Source organism: Podarcis vaucheri, assembly GCF_965113315.1.
Source record: "Podarcis vaucheri genome assembly, chromosome: 11".
Classification (NCBI taxonomy): Eukaryota; Metazoa; Chordata; class Lepidosauria; order Squamata; family Lacertidae; genus Podarcis; species Podarcis vaucheri.
In genome coordinates, this window is record NC_138749.1 from 43,446,278 (window position 1) to 43,457,862 (window position 11,585).

Below are 11,585 nucleotides of genomic sequence, written 5' to 3' on the forward strand. Positions count from 1 at the left end.
CACAGAGGAACTTACGGTCTTCAAATAAAAACATCTTGAAGGTCCCAGGCCTCAGAGAGGTTAGGCTGGCCTCAACTAGAGCCAGGGCTTTTTCGGCTGCGGCTCCAACCTGGTGGAACGCTCTGTCACAAGAGACAAGGGCCCTCCAGGACTTGACATCTTTCCGCAGGGCCTGCAAGACAGAGCTGTTCCACCAGGCCTTTGGTCAGGGCGCAGCCTGACTCCCTCCTTTGGCAATCTTTACAATACTTTAGTTTATGGTTGCCATCAATTTTGATTTTAATTAATTCTTTGATGTTTTTATAATGTTGCACTATTTTAGTGTTGTTAACCGCCCTGAGCCCGGCTTCGGCTGGGGAGGGCGGGATATAAATAAAATTTATTATTATTATTATTATTATTATTATTATTATTATTATTATTATTATTAAGTACGGACCTCCGGAACAAATTAAGTACTTATCCCGAGGTACCACTGTATACTGCAACCATAAGAGCCAAACTACCTGAGATAGATGCAATTTTGCATCTACTGTGACATTTGCCATGGGGTTATCCCTGGTATGCAAAATTGGGGCTACTGTGACTAGCAGACATGGGTCCCCAGTTCTGAGGTTTAAAGCTCTTCCATGCCCAGAGCTGTAGCTAGGTGATCTTGCACCCCTGGAAGAACCGTCCAGATTGTGCCCCCTAGTCACAGATAATTTAGCTCTTCTTTCTGCTTCTCCTCCAACTCCCCCGCCCCTCATTCAATTCACCCTCTATTTAAAACCATTTCTTATGAGGCAATAATTTATATTTTTATTTATGGACATATTTTTGTGCCCCCCCATTGCCTGCGCCCCTGGCGGGGGCCCACCTCACCACCCCCTAGTTACAGCCCTGTCCATGCCATGGTCTGATCCAGCTCTCTTTATTTTTTAAATCTCACATGACAAATGCCACATCTAGTTTGGTTTTCAGTCAAATCAATGCCCCTCTTAAATGTCTTGTTGCTAAAGGGGCTATCACAAAAGATTGGGGGTGGGTGGGTTCGACACCCAGTGGCACCCCCGTATGAGTGGGACGTTCCAGGAAACAAAGCCATGGTTTCCCTTCTGCATGAGTGTGGGACTTGCTTTAGATTTCAGCTTTCCTCACTTACTTGACATGCTGGATAGCAAGTTTCTTGATAATTAACGGCATATGGAAATGTTGTCCATCAATGCTAGATTTATTATGACTCTTTCTTCTGTGCCCTGGATTCTTGTTTCTAATCAGCGATGATACATTTGAAAGTTAGGCATTAATGACATTATGTAATTACAGTTTACTGGGGCAACACAAAAATTAGACTATAATGCATGAACGAGCAGCGATTAGGAAGGGAAGATTGTGGTTCTCCCAGACTTCAACTACAGCTAAATTGCTCCCATCTCTTATGGGGTTTCAGTAATTATCTCTTGAAATGGATATGAAGTTATATTACTGTTGTTATAAAATGTGTTTGGTCTAGGAATGCTTAGCTTACATTTATGCTGAAGAAAGTTAAGGTTACAAGTTTAGCCTGCTTAGTTTGCAAATGGGTATGTATATAAATATTTATTTGTCTGACCATTCATTCATTCTCTGCTTTCTGTTCCTACTGATCAACAATCTGTGCAGTCCTCTTCCTGCACTTTGCAGAGATAGCGGCAAGGTGTGTTTTTCAGGGAACAGAACTTCAGCAGTTACCATTATGGGAATGCAGTCATGGTAACCCTTCTTCCTGCACAGCATACAGAGTGGCAAAACTCAGAGCTGAGAGGTCGTGGGTCTCTGTATATCACCAAGATTGTGACAAGCTTGCCTTCGGGAAATTGGTGTGACTACCAAAATTGGAATACAGTAACGAAAACACACACACACACAAAACCCAAAGGTTTCCTCCTTTAGCTGTACAACATTCAGAGTGAGAAATCTAAATAAACATTCTTGCAGGAGAAATCTACATGAATGCAATTCTGCAAAAGCAGACTATGTTCCAGTAAGGAACATATTAGAATGGCCACAGAATGTCAGAGGAGAATGCACTCAGTAGAACACCGGGGCGTGGTGTTGCCACGGAGATGGAAGCAAGAGGCTGCATCTGGAGATGAGCCCACTGTTGAGAAATGGAGGATTTACATATAAAGGTAAAAAGGTAAAGGACCCCTGACCAGTTAAGTGCAGTCAAAGGCGACTATGGGGTTGTGGCGCTCATCTCGCTTTCAGGTCGAGGGAGCCGGCGTTTGTCCACAGACAGCTTTCCAGCTCATGTGGCAAGCATGACTAAACTGCTTCTGGCGCAACAGGACACTGTGACGGAAACCAGAGCGCACAGAAACGCCATTTACCTTCCTGCCGCAGCGGTACCTATTTATCTACTTGCACTGGCATGCTTTCAAACTGCTAGGTTGGCAGGAGCAGAGACTGAGTGACGGGAGCTCACCCCGTCGTGGGGATTCAAACCGCTGACCTTCTGAACAGCAAGCCCAAGAGGCTCCATGGTTTAGACCACAGCGCCACCCGTCTCCCGTCACCCTTGTAGTATATAATACTTGGCACGAGAGCCTATAAATGAGAGGCATGTCCCATTGCTGAAGTGAGCAGATTATCTCAACCACTTGGCATTTCAGCATATATCTGCAGGCAGTAGACAATGTGTGGGGAACCAGATTGCCTCTCCAGATGTTGCTGACCCACAGCTCCCATCAATCCCACCAGGCATGGCCAATGTCCAGGGATCCTAGGAGTTATCATACAAGTGAGGGCCAGAGGTTCCCCACACAGGAAGTGGACAGTTAACACCCTCCACAATCAATCCAAACCTTCTTTCTCCTTGAGAAAGCCCATAGCGTGATGGCTTTCAAGGCGTCTCCCTGCATGTTTGCACTGAGAGCCTGTGGTTCAAGTGATCAATCTGTGAGCATAGCAGGATGGCTTTTCTTTTGCTTTCAGTGCAGTTTCTCTCTCTCTCTCTCTCTCTCTCTCTCTCTCTCTCTCTCTCTCTTTCATCTCAGCGATGTATCATAAATATAAGTTGCAAATATCAGTATGTAAGAAGAGTGAATGACTCCCGCATGGAGAGTTTAAGCCATTCCGGCAAAGCTGTTACATCAGTTGCTGAACTAATCAGGTTATTTACTAGCTTCCTCCCTTCTTATAATTCACAATGCGGCGGTTGTGGCATTCAGATTTGTTCCCCTGTCCCTTCCTCTATCTCAGTAGCCAAAATATTCAAAGCCCTGGCTGCTGCAGACAAGATCTATAATTGAACGGCTCAGCGTTCCTGTTTGTCAGGGCTATATAAAACAGTGGAAATATATTTCCTTTGTAAAGAGATCCTGGCAAAAAAAGAAAAAGAAACTTTCACATGAAATAAGACATCATCCTTTGAGTTTCAAAGGACCAAATATCTCTCATATCAATTTTCAAGCAAGGATTATATTGAATTGAATTAGGTTTGATGGATGAAACTCTGTTTGACAGTTACTTTGAATGTGCAAGCAAAGAGGGATGGCTTCCAGCAGTCTGAATGGCGGCTTTCAATCCATAGAGCTGTTTAGACAGACCTTTTGCAACTTGCTGGCTAGAACAGCCCAGATGTGACTTCCTAGCCTGCCTTCCAACATTTCTCCAATGGGAATAGGGATGTCCTAAGGAAAAGCGGGACATTCCGAGATCAAATAAGAAACTGGGACGGCTTCTGTAAATCTAGGACTTTCTCTAGAAAATAGGGACACTCGAGGGGTTTGGTGTAGGACTGGGATCTGGGAAGCCCAGACCAGTCACTGTCTCTCAGCCTAACCTACCTCACAGAGTTGTTGTGAGTATTAATCAAGGAGGGGGAGAACCATGTACACCACTTTGGAATCTTTGGAGAAAAAAGTGGAATATGAATGCAGATAAATAAATATTTTGTGGCACCACCTACAAGGCCTCATTTGTTGATTGTAGGGTCCTGGTTGATAGCCAGCCTTCCTGGTTAGGAAGGGCTGCCATATATCCAGATGGGATGTCAAAGAAATGAACAGAATATCAATAATTGCCTCATAACTAGCATAAAACCTGTACAGTGGTGCCTCGCAAGACAAAAAGAATCCGTTCTGTGATTCTCTTCATCTAGCGGTTTTTTCGTCTTGCGAAGCAAGCCCATTGACGGATTAGCGGATTAGCGCTATTAGCGGCTTTTAGCTGCTTATCTGCTGATCGGCTCAGCTGATAAGTGGCTTAGCGGCTTAGAAAAAGGGGGGGAGGGAAAAAAACCAGCAGGAACTCGCAAGACATTGTCGTCTTGCGAAACAAGCCCATAGGAAATTCGTTTTGCGAAGCACCTCCAAAACGGAAAACTCTTTCGTCTAGCGAGTTTTCCGTCTTGCGAGGCATTCGTCTTGCGGGGCACCACTGTATAGCCCTGCTGCCAAGTCAAACTCCTATGTATATATATAAATATATTGAGTGCTTGTTAAGTGTCAGAAACATTTAACCTAAATAAGAACAGGTTTTTGTAAAGCTCAAAAATTGTACAGTGGTACCTTGGGTTAAGAACTTAATTCGTTCTGGAGGTCCATTCTTAACCTGAAACTGTTCTTAACCTGAAGCACCACTTTATCTAATGGGGCCTCCTGCTGCTGCTGCGCCGCCACAGCACGATTTTTGTTCTCATCCTGAAGCAAAGTTCTTAACCCGAGGTACTATTTCTGGTTTAGCGGGGTCTGTAACCTGAAGCGTCTGTAACCCGAGGTACCACTGCACCCACTTATACAGCCCCATGCAATAATGAATATATGAATACACACACAGAGAGAGAGCGCTTTAATTCTCCTACACAAGGGTCCCAGTCACTGTAGCAAAATAATTAGTTGTATGTATTTATTACATTTTTATCCCCTCCTTCCAAAGGAGCCCAAGGCAGCAAACATACAAATGATGTCATACCCTCCAATGTGATGCAGGGGGAAAACTGGAACACCATTTTCTGAGACTCACACTCCCATGTGAGTCACATGACCTGTGTGAGATTGCTGCCCTGAAAAAAGGGCTTTTTGCGGGTGAGATCACATACCAAAATCATGAGGGAACGCAGCTCAATAAAATGGCCTCTGTGCTCTCTGAGGGGAAAAACTGGGATGTCTCGGGTTTTCCAGGACAGTTGCAGGCTATATGATATAACAAGACACCTTAAAAACAATTCCATTCAAAATACAGGCTAGGAAAGATCTGTACCTAAAAGGTTTGCTGGAAGACAAAGGAATTCCACAGAGTAGATTCCACAACACTAAAAGCAACCCTCACCTGCAGAGCACAGTGATCAGTTCAGTATATAAGGAGCTGGACACCTATCCTGACTCTGAGTTGTATAAGCCTTTATACAGCAGAACTAGGTCATTGAATGTAGCCCGGTAGCTTACTGGCAAAGGAAGGGGTGAGGCTTCAGACTATGCTCAGTTTAGCAAGGACTTTTCCTCATTGGTTCAGAATTTGAGCCAGTTTCAGAGATGAAGGACAAGGTGTATCACTGGGGTGAGCCTGTTTCATAGTACTGAAAGTACTGTCTTACCTACAGCCAAATGGGTTTAACAACCAAAACATTTCATCAAGCTTCAGTCCAGTTCGATGTAAAAACAAGCAGTAGCCAACTTGAAGGGTGGAGATGGGTGGGAGTGAAAAAAAGTGGAATATATGCCAGCCTTGACCTGTACAGTCCACTGTGTTAGAGGAGCAAGCTTTCATATATTTCATGTCACTACAATATTGTCAAATTAAGGACACACAAACAGACTAATTCAGTTTCAAAGTCTTGCTGCATCAGTAGCTTCCCTTTATAATGTTAATATGACAGGATGAAACATTAATCCAGCTGCAGACACAAGCCATAAAACCAATTTGATCCAAAATATTAACATAAATATGATGTGATTAAAAATCTGTCAAGGGGATATAATGGGTTTCTCATCAGGATCAGTTCCCAAGGTGTACATTTGACTTCTCTGAAATTCCACAATTAAAAGGCTCTACAGTAGAGCTGAAAGCATCGCCTTAATGGACGTGCTTCTTCTCTTGTCTCGTCATTTAAGGTGTTCATTCTGCATTTTAAATCTTTCCTTGACCCAATTCTGTTTCTCTTTCTGACTTCCATCCAACATGCTATAGTTAATTGTAACCAGCTTTGAGGAGAATTGTTGTAATCAGCCTATAATTTGCCAAATCAATAAAAATAATTACTAAATTCTATACAGAAGAGGCTCTTGCATACATCAATTTGTGTCACGGTGTTCCTCCCAGTTGCGATTTTCCATTTCCCAAAACACCCATTAGAAGAGAGCTCTATGTAGCGTACCTTTCTTCAAAGGAGCATTCGGGAAAATAAAAATATGGTTGCTTGCTGGCAAGCAGCTGCTCAAAGGAATACCGATCACCAGTTAATTTCTCCCCACCTCAGTAATGCCCTAGTCTCAGAAAGTCACCTTATTACACATACAGAGAAATAGAGAGATCAACCTACAGTCTATTTAGGGCCTGACACACTCTTATCCCTTGTGCAATTATCATTATATGTTTCTGAACAACTAAATACAGTGGTACCCCGCAAGACGAATGCCTCGCAAGACGGAAAACCCGCAAGACGAAAGGGTTTTCTGTTTTGGAGGTGCTTCGCAAGACGAATTTCCCTGTGGGCTTGCTTCGCAAGACGACAGCCCATAGGGAAATCTCCGGGGACCTCTTTTAAATGCTGGTGGTGGGGAGCAAAGCCTTTTCCCCCCTCCGGCTTTCAGAAGAGGTCCAGGAAGGCCGGCGGGGGCCGAAAGGCTTTGCTCCCCACCGCCAGCATTTTAAAAGCAGTCCGGCATAGCAGGGAAGCGCTTCCCGCTATCGCGGACGGCTTTTGAAGGCAGGCGGGGGGGAGCAAAGACTTTTGCCCCCCGCCGGCCTTCAGAAGAGGTCCAGGACCTCTTCTGAAGGCCGGCGGGGGGCAAAAGTCTTTGCTCCCCCCTGCCTGCCTTCCCGGGAGAGCGGAGAAAGGCAGCGCCTTTGTCCGCTGTTCCCGACGGCTTTTGAAGGCAGGCGGGGGGGGAAGACTTTCGCCCCCCGCCCGCCTTCAGAAGAGGTCCAGGACCTCTTCTGAAGGCCGGCAGGGGGCAAAAGTCTTTGCTCCCCCCTGCCTGCCTTCCCGAGGCAGTGGAGACTTCTCTGCTGTCCCGGGCGATCTTAAAAGGCTGGCGGGCGGCAGCGAACCCTTCGCTGGCGACCCCCAGCATTTTAAAAGCCCCCGGGGCAGCGGAGACTTCTCTGCTGTCCCGGGCGATCTTAAAATGCTGGCGGGCGGCAGCGAAGCTTTCGCTGCCACCCACCAGCATTTTAAAATCGCCCCGGGACAGCGGGGGCTTTTAAAATGCTGGCGGTCGGCAGCAAAGCCCTCCTGTCCCCGGAGCTTGCGGGGCGGGAGTGGGGAGAAGGGCTTTTCTTCCCACCCCCAGCCTTCAGAACAGCCTTCTGAAGGCTGGGGGTGGGAAGAAAAGCCCTTGTCCCCCCCCAGCCTTCAGAAGAGGTCGGGGGACAGACTGTCCCCGGACCTGGTCTGAAGGCGGTTTCCCTAGGAACGCATTAATTGATTTTCAATGCATTCCTATGGGAAACCGTGCATCGCAAGACGAAAAACTCGCAAGAAGAAAAAACTTGCGGAACGAATTAATTTCATCTTGCGAGGCACCACTGTACAGTGGTACCTCAGGTTACATACGTTTCAGGTTACAGTGGTGCCCCGCAAGACGAACGCCTCGCAAGACGGAAAACTCGCTAGATGAAAGAGTTTTCCGTTTTGGAGGTGCTTCGCAAAACGAATCTCCTATGGGCTTGCTTCGCAAGACGAAAATGTCTTGCGAGTTCCTGTGGGGTTTTTTTCCTTCCCCCCTTTTTCTAAGCCGCTAAGCCGCTTATCAGCTGATCCGATAAGCCGATAAGCCGCTAAAAGCCGCTAATAGCGCTAATAGCGCTAATCCGCTAATCCGTCAATGGGCTTGCTTCGCAAGACGAAAAAACCGCTAGACGAAGAGAATCACAGAACAGATTCTTTTCGTCTTGCGAGGCACCACTGTACATACACTTCAGGTTACAGACTCCACTAACCCAGAAATAGTGCTTCAGGTTAAGAAATTTGCTTCAGGATGAGAACAGAAATCGTGCTCCAGCGGCGCGGCAGCAGCAGGAGGCCCCATTAGCTAAAGTGGTGCTTCAGGTTAAGAACAGTTTCAGGTTAAGTACGGACCTCCGGAACGAATTAAGTACTTAACCTGAGGTACCACTGTATGGCTTTTAGGCCTATGATCTAAATTAGTGGGTCCCAAACCTTTTCAGTCCACTGCCCCCTTAGTTCCATAAACTCATCCTCTGTACCCCCTACCCTATAAAAAGCATTCAGAATAGCAGTTTGCATGACCCACTGAGATCTGTCGATGAAGGACAGTCTACAAATTTAATTAATAATTTAAAAAATATTAAAACAGCAACTCTGATATTTTTGATTGTATTTTATAGGTTGGGAGAGGAGCCAACATCCTCTTTTGGATTTTCAAAAATTGTTCAGAGTCTGCTAAACTTTGGGCAAATCTACTAGCTGCTGTTGTTATAAAATCTAGCTAAGTTAGGCTTCATTATGAACCTCTTATATTGAACAATATAAACATACGTATCGGTTTGTCAGTATCAGCTTTATCCTGTTGAACATGAGACAAGTGCATGGTAAATAGCAAAAAGGTGTGTTGTTTTTGTAAGACAACATTAATCCAACAGATGTGAGATGAATCAGTAACTAAAACATTTCAGATATTGGCTGAAAGCAGTCTGGAAAACGGCACAAGATTTCTAATGAATTTAATTTAATTTTTAAAGAAGTTACCTCATCCTTAATTAAGACATCCTGTACTTGAAACAAGTCATAACAAACTCAGATGGATGACTTTTTTTTTAATTTTGCAGAGTGCTTTCCTTTATTAATTGAGTAGATGTTAGCTGCAGACATTTCAGTATCATTTCCCGAGATCTCCTTTAATTGAAAACAATACAGGATTCCCAGACGACAACAGTTCCTCTGCATAATCTGCATCTGCATAATACAGTTCTCCTTGGAGTTCTCTTTTTGAAAAATGGCTGGTTTTCCCCAAGAGCTCATTGGATTTAGAAACCACACCATTTTACCTCCTCCTCCCCCACCATATATCAGGAGCAGCCATAGGAGCTAACTCTTAGGGGCCATGGAGGCTTCGTCCCCCACAATAAAATATTTGAGGGGGCCAAGCCCCCACAAAGTTGATGGGCAAGAGTCTCCTCCAACACCATAATTCAAAAGCATCAGTTCTTCGGTGATCAGCCTTCTTTATGGTCCAGCTCTCACTTCCATACAGGGAACCAGGCAGAGGGCCTTCTTGGTAGTGGCGCTTGCCCTGTGGAACGCCCTCCCATCAGATGTCAAAGAGATAAACAACTACCTGACATTTAGAAGACATCTGAAGGCAGTTTAGGGAAGTTTTTAATGTGTGACATTTTAATGTATTGTTAATCTTTGTTAGAAGCCGCCCAGAGTGGCTGGGGAGACCCAGCCAGATGGGCGGGGGTACAAATAATAAGTTGTTGTTGTTGTTGTTGTTGTTTCACTTAGGCTGCAATCCTATACCCATATTCCTGGGACTAAGCTGAACTCAGTGGGACTTAACTTCTGCCCAGACATGCATAGGATTGCGATGTTGGTGCATTAACAGTCATTTTTACTAATTCCAACTCTATACTTAGAGCACCAGAAATCTACACTCTTTGCAAACGAAGTCATCTGAGCAAAGGAGAGCTTATTTGGACGATGTAAAGCAACCTCACTTTTGATCAAAGTTGATATATCGTGATCAACATTTTTACTCCTTTCCTGTAAATTTGGATGCCATCAGATAAATGAGCAATTCCCTTTTTAACACAAGCAGAGCATCTGGCTGGCTATTTTCACTCTGGTTTGGGAATGGTGGCTTAGAATCTTCCTAAAGCTGATTGATTCACTTACAGCAGTTTCCATTCATCCACCAGGATGCAGGGAACTTCTGTTCTGGCTCATCAAGTACTAAGTTAATAGGATTTTAAAAGTCTTCCTAATTGCAAATATCTCTGATGATGCTTTAATTTGATGAGCATGCACTATTGATTCAGACTGGCAGAGATAAAAGTTTAGCAAACTTTGGATATTCCCAAATTTGTGCCTAGGTTTAAACAAATGGTTGTAGACTCTAGAACGAATGCATTTGAAACTATTTTTGAGAAAGGAGCTTTTAAAACCAATTGACTTATGTTAGCACATGGGACTAGAATACAGAAAGTGGAGGATGAGTCTGTGAATGGAACCACATGATAATTTACCATAATTTGGTCCAGGCAGTGGTTCAGTAGGATTTGGATGACTCCAGATTTGGATGACTCCAGAAAAATAGAGCTGTGTGTCACCAATGTATTGATGACATTGTGATCCAAATCCCTTAATGGCTGATCCCAGCAGATTCACATAGATGTTGAATAGCACTGAGAACAGAATACTGCCCTATGGCACACAACAAAACAGCTCCCAGGCTGCAATGCAATCACCCAAAGATTCTCTCTGAAGTTGGCTCTGTAGGTAAGGGTGGAGCCACTATAACACAGTGCCTCCTATTCCCTGCTCACAGAATCAATCCAGTAGGATACCATGGCCAATGAAAACAAAGGGCCACCAAGAGTTTAAGGAGAACCAACAGGGTTCTGCTCTCCCTGTTTATTTCCTTATAAAGGTTCTGGGGACCACAATTTAAGAAGGATGTTGATAAACTGGAACATGTGCAGAGGAGGGCAACCCAAGACTATCAAGGGTCTAGAAACCAAGCTGTACAAGGAGTGGTTGAAGGAACTGGGTATCTTTAGTCTGGAAAAAAGGAGAGTGAGGGCTGTCACGCGGAAGATGGAAGAAGCTTGTTTTCTCCTGCTCTGGAGGGTAGGACTCAAACCAATGGTTACAAGAAAGGAGATTCCAACTAAACATACTGATATTTTTTTTCTGACTGTAAGAGCTCTTTGACAGTGGAACGGTCTGTTGCGGACTCTCCTTCCCTGGACGTTTTAAAGCAGAGGTTGGATGGCCATTTGTTATGGATTCTTTAGGTGAGATTCCTGCAATGCAGAGTGTTGGACTAGATGACCTTCGGGTCCCTTCCAACTCTACGATTCTATGACTATGAAAGGTGACCTATTCGAACAACCAGAGCTGATTTGGCCCTGAAGAAGGCCTAAAACCAGTCTAAAGTGTCTAAAAAATCAAGTGTCATTAAAGAGTGTCTGCAGTTCCACCACCATCTGCCTCCCTGTAAAGGAGGTATTAGCTACTGGACAGTAGCTGTCAGAAACCCTTGGATACAGGGTGGGCTTCTTTGGGAGTGGCCACACCACCAGCAGCTTCCAGGAAGATGGGGTCACATCGTTGCATAAAAATATGATATACTTAACCCTCTCAGGATGGCTTCAACGTCCATGAATGAGTCTAGGTTCACTAGATTTTACTCTAAGGCCTAACTCTGGAAACT